Source organism: Syngnathus floridae, unplaced genomic scaffold (assembly GCF_059516105.1).
Source record: "Syngnathus floridae isolate MCC-2025c unplaced genomic scaffold, RoL_Sflo_1.0 HiC_scaffold_69, whole genome shotgun sequence".
In the NCBI taxonomy this organism is placed as follows: domain Eukaryota; kingdom Metazoa; phylum Chordata; class Actinopteri; order Syngnathiformes; family Syngnathidae; genus Syngnathus; species Syngnathus floridae.
In genome coordinates, this window is record NW_028284098.1 from 181,458 (window position 1) to 192,597 (window position 11,140).

The following is an 11,140-nucleotide window of genomic DNA, read 5'->3' on the forward strand; positions in this document are numbered from 1 at the left end:
GTTTCAGATAGATTTGGAATTGCATCACATCCAATTTTGCCTAGAGCGTACACGGTAAGTAACACTCGTTGTGTTTAAGGAGATTTACGTTTGTAATAGCAGAAGTGTAGCCGCGTTGCGTTGTACGTGTGAATGTTGGTCCGGGCGAAATGTTAATGTTTAATTTCATTCCTTTAGGTTCCACGGTGTTTGTTGGCTGCAAGTTTTCCACTGCAAGAAGAGGCTCATATCATTGACCAGGAGCGAGCTACAATGGTGAGTAGCCATAACATTTATGTTAAACACTTCCTATTTCATGTCTAACAGTACTTGATTTAACAAATAACCATAAATAAATACAGTGTGGGCACTGAAGTTAACATATGTGATTATACTGCCTAATCTGTCACCGAGTAGATTGTTGCAAAGTAATATAAGATCCAAAGTTGTAATTCAGAATAGTTTTCAAAAGAAGGCCATTAGAATTATATACAAGTCTGATTACCCTGAACAAGCTATTAATTAAATCACAAATTCTTCAATTCAAAGATTTGGTAGATTATCAGACAAATAATGTCTAACAGTAATTGATTTAACACATCACGATAAGTAGATTGAGTGTGGGCACTCTCAAGTTAACATATGTGATTATACTGCCTAATCTGTTACAGAGTATGTTGTTGCCAAGTAATGTAGAATAGATCCAAAGTAGTAATCCAGAATAGTTTTGAAGAGGCCATTAGAATGATAAACAAATCTGATTACCTTGAACATAATAACAAGCTAAGTGTTTAATATGTCCTATGAAGTCAAAATTGGGCACCATCATGTGGTGAAATTTGGAATTGCATCACATCCAATTTTGCCTGGGAACAAACAGATTACATAAATCTTAGTTTTGAATAAGCCACTCCTTCTCAAACAAGTAAACTCTGCCCATTTTGCGCAGTAGATGTTCTGTTAATATCTAGTATTTATACAAAGTCATAATTTAAATTGCTTTCAACCTTCATTCATCGGTTCAACCAACATTACTCGCTCTTATTACCAACTTGTATTGATTTAACTAAGCGTTTAATACTTCCTATCAGGTCTCAAATCGAGATTTGGCAAAATACAATTTCAGCAAATCCAATTTTGCCAGGGAACAAAAATAGATTAAATAAACTAAATAAGTCCTCTTCCCATTAAATAAATCAGAAAAGTCTGTCTTGTAACCAGTCCTCTTCAAACAAGTAAAGTCTGCCCATTTTGTGCCGTAGATTTTGTGTCTATGCCTAGTATTTAAACAAAATCATAATTTAAACGACTTCTTTCCTTCATTCACTTTGGAAATTTGGAATTGCAGCAAATCGAATTTTGGCAGGGAACAAAAATAGATCAATTAAACTAAATAAGTCTTCTTCCCATTAAATAAATTAAAAAAGTCTGTCTTGTAACCAGTCCTTTTCAAACAAGTAAAGTCTGCCCATTTTGTGCCGTCGATTTTGTGTTAATGCCTAGTATTTATACAAAATCATAATTTAAAGGACTTCATTCCTTCATTCACTTTGGAAATTTGGAATTGCAGCACATCAAATTTTGCCTGGGAAGAAAAGTAGATTAAATAAATTTAATAAGTCTTACTACTTCCCATTAAATAAATTAAATACGTCTTACTTGTTCCCACTCCTTTTCAAAACAGTAGTTTAAAACGAGGGCCCTTCACTCAATCTTTAACCTCAACCCCGCACGTTGTGTTGTATCTGTGAATGTTGGTTGTGGCCAAATGATAGTTTTCTTTCATTCGTTTAGGTTCCAAGAAAACTTGATGTAACTCTACTTTTAACTGCCGTTTCAGATAAGCGGGTATTACGTCGCAGTCAAATGCCGCGGATATGACGTAATTGCCCGAACCTCCGCCAAAATTCAAATCTGTTGGCGCGATGGCCGTGAGCCACTGAGCAGCGACGATTATCAACAGAAATATCTTTATTTTCTGCTTGCAACTGGACCGTCTAGAGCGTACACGGTAAGTAACACTCATTGTGTTTAAGGAGATTTACGTTTGTAATAGCAGAAGTGTAGCCGCGTTGCGTTGTACGTGTGAAAATTGGTCGAGGCGAAATGTTAATGTTTAATTTCATTCCTTTAGGTTCCACGGTGTTTGTTGGCTGCAAGTTTTCCACTGCAAGAAGAGGCTCGTATCATTGACCAGGAGCGAGCTACAATGGTGAGTAGCCATAACATTTATGTTAAACACTTCCTATTTCATGTCTAACAGTACTTGATTTAACAAATAACCATAAATAAATACAGTGTGGGCACTGAAGTTAACATATGTGATTATACTGCCTAATCTGTCACGGAGTAGATTGTTGCAAAGTAATATAAGATCCAAAGTTGTAATTCAGAATAGTTTTCAAAAGAAGGCCATTAGAATTATATACAAGTCTGATTACCCTGAACAAGCTATTAATTAAATCACAAATTCTTCAATTCAAAGATTTGGTAGATTATCAGACAAATAATGTCTAACAGTAATTGATTTAACACATCACGATAAGTAGATTGAGTGTGGGCACTCTCAAGTTAACATATGTGATTATACTGCCTAATCTGTTACAGAGTATGTTGTTGCCAAGTAATGTAGAATAGATCCAAAGTAGTAATCCAGAATAGTTTTGAAGAGGCCATTAGAATGATAAACAAATCTGATTACCTTGAACATAATAACAAGCTAAGTGTTTAATATGTCCTATGAAGTCAAAATTGGGCACCATCATGTGGTGAAATTTGGAATTGCATCACATCCAATTTTGCCTGGGAACAAACAGATTACATAAATCTTAGTTTTGAATAAGCCACTCCTTCTCAAACAAGTAAACTCTGCCCATTTTGCGCAGTAGATGTTCTGTTAATATCTAGTATTTATACAAAGTCATAATTTAAATTGCTTTCAACCTTCATTCATCGGTTCAACCAACATTACTCGCTCTTATTACCAACTTGTATTGATTTAACTAAGCGTTTAATACTTCCTATCAGGTCTCAAATCGAGATTTGGCAAAATACAATTTCAGCAAATCCAATTTTGCCAGGGAACAAAAATAGATTAAATAAACTAAATAAGTCCTCTTCCCATTAAATAAATCAGAAAAGTCTGTCTTGTAACCAGTCCTCTTCAAACAAGTAAAGTCTGCCCATTTTGTGCCGTAGATTTTGTGTCTATGCCTAGTATTTAAACAAAATCATAATTTAAACGACTTCTTTCCTTCATTCACTTTGGAAATTTGGAATTGCAGCAAATCGAATTTTGGCAGGGAACAAAAATAGATCAATTAAACTAAATAAGTCTTCTTCCCATTAAATAAATTAAAAAAGTCTGTCTTGTAACCAGTCCTTTTCAAACAAGTAAAGTCTGCCCATTTTGTGCCGTCGATTTTGTGTTAATGCCTAGTATTTATACAAAATCATAATTTAAAGGACTTCATTCCTTCATTCACTTTGGAAATTTGGAATTGCAGCACATCAAATTTTGCCTGGGAAGAAAAGTAGATTAAATAAATTTAATAAGTCTTACTACTTCCCATTAAATAAATTAAATACGTCTTACTTGTTCCCACTCCTTTTCAAAACAGTAGTTTAAAACGAGGGCCCTTCACTCAATCTTTAACCCCAACCCCGCACGTTGTGTTGTATCTGTGAATGTTGGTTGTGGCCAAATGATAGTTTTCTTTCATTCGTTTAGGTTCCAAGAAAACTTGATGTAACTCTACTTTTAACTGCCGTTTCAGATAAGCGGGTATTACGTCGCAGTCATGTGCCGTGGATATGACGTAATTGCCCGAACCTCCGCCAAAATTCAAATCTGTTGGCGCGATGGCCGTGAGCCACTGAGCAGCGACGATTATCAACAGAAATATCTTTATTTTCTGCTTGCAACTGGACCGTCTAGAGCGTACACGGTAAGTAACACTCATTGTGTTTAAGGAGATTTACGTTTGTAATAGCAGAAGTGTAGCCGCGTTGCGTTGTACGTGTGAAAATTGGTCGAGGCGAAATGTTAATGTTTAATTTCATTCCTTTAGGTTCCACGGTGTTTGTTGGCTGCAAGTTTTCCACTGCAAGAAGAGGCTCGTATCATTGACCAGGAGCGAGCTACAATGGTGAGTAGCCATAACATTTATGTTAAACACTTCCTATTTCATGTCTAACAGTACTTGATTTAACAAATAACCATAAATAAATACAGTGTGGGCACTGAAGTTAACATATGTGATTATACTGCCTAATCTGTCACGGAGTAGATTGTTGCAAAGTAATATAAGATCCAAAGTTGTAATTCAGAATAGTTTTCAAAAGAAGGCCATTAGAATTATATACAAGTCTGATTACCCTTAACATAACAACAAGCTATTAATTAAATCACAAATTCTTCAATTCAAAGATTTGGTAGATTATCAGACAAATAATGTCTAACAGTAATTGATTTAACACATCACGATAAGTAGATTGAGTGTGGGCACTCTCAAGTTAACAGATATGATTATACTGCCTAATCTGTTACAGAGTATGTTGTTGCCAAGTAATGTAGAATAGATCCAAAGTAGTAATCCAGAATAGTTTTGAAGAGGCCATTAGAATAATAAACAAATCTGATTACCTTGAACATAATAACAAGCTAAGTGTTTAATATGTCCTATGAAGTCAAAATTGGGCACCATCATGTGGTGAAATTTGGAATTGCATCACATCCAATTTTGCCTGGGAACAAACAGATTAAATAAATCTTAGTTTTGAATAAGCCACTCCTTCTCAAACAAGTAAACTCTGCCCATTTCGCGCAGTAGATGTTCTGTTAATATCTAGTATTTATACAAAGTCATAATTTAAATTGCTTTCAACCTTCATTCATCGATTCAACCAACATTACTCGCTCTTATTACCAACTTGTATTGATTTAACTAAGCGTTTAATACTTCCTATCAGCTCTCAAGGCAAGATTTGGCAAAATACAATTTCAGCAAATCCAATTTTGCCAGGGAACAAAAATAGATTAAATAAACTAAATAAGTCTTCTTCCCATTAAATAAATCAGAAAAGTCTGTCTTGTAACCAGTCCTCTTCAAACAAGTAAAGTCTGCCCATTTTGTGCCGTAGATTTTGTGTCTATGCCTAGTATTTAAACAAAATCATAATTTAAACGACTTCTTTCCTTCATTCACTTTGGAAATTTGGAATTGCAGCAAATCGAATTTTGCCAGGGAACAAAAATAGATCAATTAAACTAAATAAGTCTTCTTCCCATTAAATAAATTAAAAAAGTCTGTCTTGTAACCAGTCCTTTTCAAACAAGTAAAGTCTGCCCATTTTGTGCCGTCGATTTTGTGTTAATGCCTAGTATTTATACAAAATCATAATTTAAAGGACTTCATTCCTTCATTCACTTTGGAAATTTGGAATTGCAGCACATCAAATTTTGCCTGGGAAGAAAAGTAGATTAAATAAATTTAATAAGTCTTACTACTTCCCATTAAATAAATTAAATACGTCTTACTTGTTCCCACTCCTTTACAAAAAAGTAGTTTAAAACGAGGTCCCTTCACTCAACCTTTAACCCTATTTATTCACCTTCTAGGCTAAGTGTTAAAGGCTAAATGTTAAAGGCTAAGTGTTAAAGGCTAAGTGTTAGAGGCTAAGTGCCAGAGGCTAGGCGCCAGAGGCGAGTTTTTGTGGGCTGAAGTTTTAGTGGGGTTAGTGTGAATACAATCCAAAAGAATACAACAGAATACAATACAATAGAATATAATACATAGATTAAATTCAATAGCTCTTACTACTTCCCATTAAATAAATTAAATACGTCTTACTTGTTCCCAATCCTTTTCAAAAAAGTAGTTTAAAACGAGGGCCCTTCACTCAACCTTTAACCTCAACCCCGCACGTCACATTGTGTTGTATCTGTGAATGTTGGTTGTGGCCAAATGATAGTTTTCTTTCATTCGTTTAGGTTCCACGGTGTTTGTTGGCTATGTTTTCCACTGTCAGAAGGATGAAAATACAAAGTACAACGCTTGGACGTGGGCGAAGACGTCACCGGTGAGTCCTTCCTTCCTATTTATTTACCTTCTAGATGCTAGAGGCTAAGTGTTAGAGGCTAAGTGTTAGAGGCTAAGTGTTAAACACAATACGAACAACACAACGATACTGCACTGAACAACACGATACCGCACTGAGAAACACGATACCGCACTGAACAACACGATACCGCACTGAACAACACCATGCCGCACTGAACACCATGCCACACTGAACAACACCATCCCGCACTGAACAACACCATGCCGCACTAAACAACACCATGCCGCACTGAACAACACCATGCCTCACTGAACGACACCATGCCGCACTGAAAGACACCATGCCGCACTGAACGACACCATGCCGCACTGAAAGACACCATCCCGCACTGAACACCATGCCGCACTGAACAACACCATCCTGCACTGAACAACACCATCCCGCACTGAACAACACCATGCCGCACTGAACAACATTATGCCGCACTGAACATTATGCCGCACTGAACAACACCATGCCGCACTGAACAACACCATGCCGCACTGAACAACATTATGCCGCACTGAACAACACCATGCCGCACTGAACAACACCATGCCGCACTGAAACACACCATGCCGCACTGAACAACACCATCCTGCACTGAACAACATTATGCCGCACTGAACAACATTATGCCGCACTGAACAACACCATGCCGCACTGAACAACACCATCCCGCACTGAACAACACCATGCCGCACTGAACAACATTATGCCGCACTGAACAACATTATGCCGCACTGAACAACACCATGCCGCACTGAACAACACCATGCCGCACTGAACAACACCATGCCGCACTGAACATTATAACGCACTGAACAACACCATCCCGCACTGAACAACACCATGCCGCACTAAACAACATTATGCCGCACTGAACAACATTATGCCGAAATGAACAACACCATGCCGCACTGAACAACACCATGCCGCACTGAACAACACCATCCTGCACTGAACAACACCATCCCGCACTGAACAACACCATGCCGCACTGAACAACACCATGCCGCACTGAACAACACCATGCCGCAATGAACAACACCATCCCGCACTGAACAACATTATGCCGCACTGAACAACATTATGCCGCACTGAACAACACCATGCCGCACTGAACAACACCATGCCGCACTGAACAACACCATCCCGCACTGAACAACACCATCCCGCACTGAACAACACCATGCCGCACTGAACAACATTATGGCGCACTGAACAACATTATGCCGCACTGAACAACACCATGCCGCACTGAACAACACCATGCCGCACTGAACAACACCATGCCGCAATGAACAACACCATCCCGCACTGAACAACACCATGCCGCACTGAGCAACACCATGCCGCACTGAACAACACCATCCTGCACTGAACAACACCATGCCGCACTGAACAACACCATTCCGCACTGAACAACACCATGCCGCACTGAACAACATTACGCTGCACTGAACAACACCATGCCGCATTGAACAACACCATGCCGCACTGAACAACACCATCCTGCACTGAACAACACCATGCCGCATTGAACAACACCATGCCGCACTGAACAACACCATCCTGCACTGAACAACACCATCCCGCACTGAACAACACCATCCCGCATTGAACAACACCATCCTGCACTGAACAACACCATGCCGCACTGAACAACACCATGCCGCACTGAACAACACCATTCCGCACTGAACAACACCATGCCGCACTGAACAACACCATCCCGCACTGAACAACACCATCCCGCACTGAACAACACCATGCCGCATTGAACAACACCATCCTGCACTGAACAACACCATCCTGCACTGAACAACACCATGCCGCACTGAACAACACCATGCCGCACTGAACAACACCATGCCGCACTGAACAACACCATGCCGCACTGAACAACATTATGCCGCACTGAACAACATTATGTCGCACTGAACAACACCATGCCGCACTGAACAACACCATGCCGCACTGAACAACATTATGCCGCACTGAAAAACACCATGCCGCACTGAACAACACCATCCCGCACTGAACAACACCATGCCGCATTGAACAACACCATGCCGCACTGAACAACACCATGCTGCACTGAACAACATTATGCTGCACTGAACAACACGATCCTGCATTGAACAACACCATGCCGCACTGAACAACACCATCCTGCACTGAACAACACCATCCTGCACTGAACAACACCACCCCGCACTGAACAACACGATCCCGCATTGAACACCATCCCGCACTGAACAACACCATGCCGCACTGAACAACACCATTCCGCACTGAACAACACCATGCCGCACTGAACAACACCATGCCGCACTGAACAACACCATGCCGCACTGAACAACACCATGCCGCACTGAACAACATTATGCCGCACTGAACAACACCATGCCGCACTGAACAACACCATCCCGCACTGAACAACACCATGCCGCATTGAACAACACCATGCCGCACTGAACAACACCATCCTGCACTGAACAACACCATCCCGCACTAAACAACACCATGCCGCACTGAACAACATTATGGCGCACTGGACAACATTATGCCGCACTGAACAACACCATGCCGCACTGAACAACACCATGCCGCACTGAACAACACCATGCCTTACTGAACAACACCATGCCGCACTGAACAACATTATGCCGCACTGAACAACACCATGCCGCACTGAACAACACCATGCCGCACTGAACAACACGATCCCGCATTGAACAACACCATCCTGCACTGAACAACACCATGCCGCACTGAACAACACCATGCCGCACTGAACAACACCATTCCGCACTGAACAACACCATGCCGCACTGAACGACACCATCCTGCACTGAACAACACCATCCCGCACTGAACAACACCATGCCGCATTAAACAACACCATGCCGCACTGAACAACACCATCCTGCACTGAACAACACCATGCCGCACTGAACAACACCATGCCGCACTGAACAACACCATGCCGCACTGAACAACATTATGCCGCACTGAACAACATTATGCCGCACTGAACAACATTATGTCGCACTGAACAACACCATGCCGCACTGAACAACACCATGCTGCACTGAACAACATTATGCCGCACTGAACAACACGATCCCGCATTGAACAACACCATCCCGCAGTGAACAACACCATGCCGCATTGAACAACACCATGCCGCACTGAACAACACCATGCTGCACTGAACAACATTATGCTGCACTGAACAACACGATCCTGCATTGAACAACACCATGCCGCACTGAACAACACCATGCCGCACTGAACAACATTATGCCGCACTGAAAAACACCATGCCGCACTGAACAACACCATCCCGCACTGAACAACACCATGCCGCATTGAACAACACCATGCCGCACTGAACAACACCATGCTGCACTGAACAACATTATGCTGCACTGAACAACACGATCCTGCATTGAACAACACCATGCCGCACTGAACAACACCATCCTGCACTGAACAACACCATCCTGCACTGAACAACACCACCCCGCACTGAACAACACGATCCCGCATTGAACAACACCATCCCGCACTGAACAACACCATGCCGCACTGAACAACACCATTCCGCACTGAACAACACCATGCCGCACTGAACAACACCATGCCGCACTGAACAACACCATGCCGCACTGAACAACACCATGCCGCACTGAACAACATTATGCCGCACTGAACAACACCATGCCGCACTGAACAACACCATCCCGCACTGAAAAACACCATGCCGCATTGAACAACACCATGCCGCACTGAACAACACCATCCTGCACTGAACAACACCATCCCGCACTGAACAACACCATGCCGCACTGAACAACATTATGGCGCACTGGACAACATTATGCCGCACTGAACAACACCATGCCGCACTGAACAACACCATGCCGCACTGAACAACACCATGCCGCACTGAACAACACCATGCCGCACTGAACAACATTATGCCGCACTGAACAACACCATGCCGCACTGAACAACACCATGCCGCACTGAACAACACGATCCCGCATTGAACAACACCATCCTGCACTGAACAACACCATGCCGCACTGAACAACACCATGCCGCACTGAACAACACCATTCCGCACTGAACAACACCATGCCGCACTGAACAACACCATCCTGCACTGAACAACACCATCCCGCACTGAACAACACCATGCCGCACTGAACAACACCATTCCGCACTGAACAACACCATGCCGCACTGAACAACACCATGCCGCACTGAACAACACCATGCCGCACTGAACAACACCATGCTGCACTGAACAACATTATGCCGCACTGAACAACACGATCCCGCATTGAACAACACCATCCCACAGTGAACAACACCATGCCGCATTGAACAACACCATGCCGCACTGAACAACACCATGCTGCACTGAACAACATTATGCTGCACTGAACAACACGATCCTGCATTGAACAACACCATGCCGCACTGAACAACACCATCCTGCACTGAACAACACCTTTCCACACTGAACAACACCATGCCGCACTGAACAACATTATGCCGCACTGAACAACACCATGCCGCACTGAACAACACCATGCCGCACTGAACAACACCATGCCGCACTGAACAACACCATGCCGCAATGAACAACACCATCCCGCACTGAACAACACCATGCCGCATTGAACAACACCATGCCGCACTGAACAACACCATCCCGCACTGAACAACACCACCCCGCACTGAACAACACGATCCCGCATTGAACAACACCATCCCGGACTGAACAACACCATGCCGCACTGAACAACACCATTCCGCACTGAACAACACCATGCCGCACTGAACAACACCATGCCGCACTGAACAACACCATGCCGCACTGAACAACACCATGCCGCACTGAACAACATTATGCCGCACTGAACAACACCATGCCGCACTGAACAACACCATCCCGCACTGAACAACACCATGCCGCATTGAACAACACCATGCCGCACTGAACAACACCATCCTGCACTGAACAACACCATCCCGCACT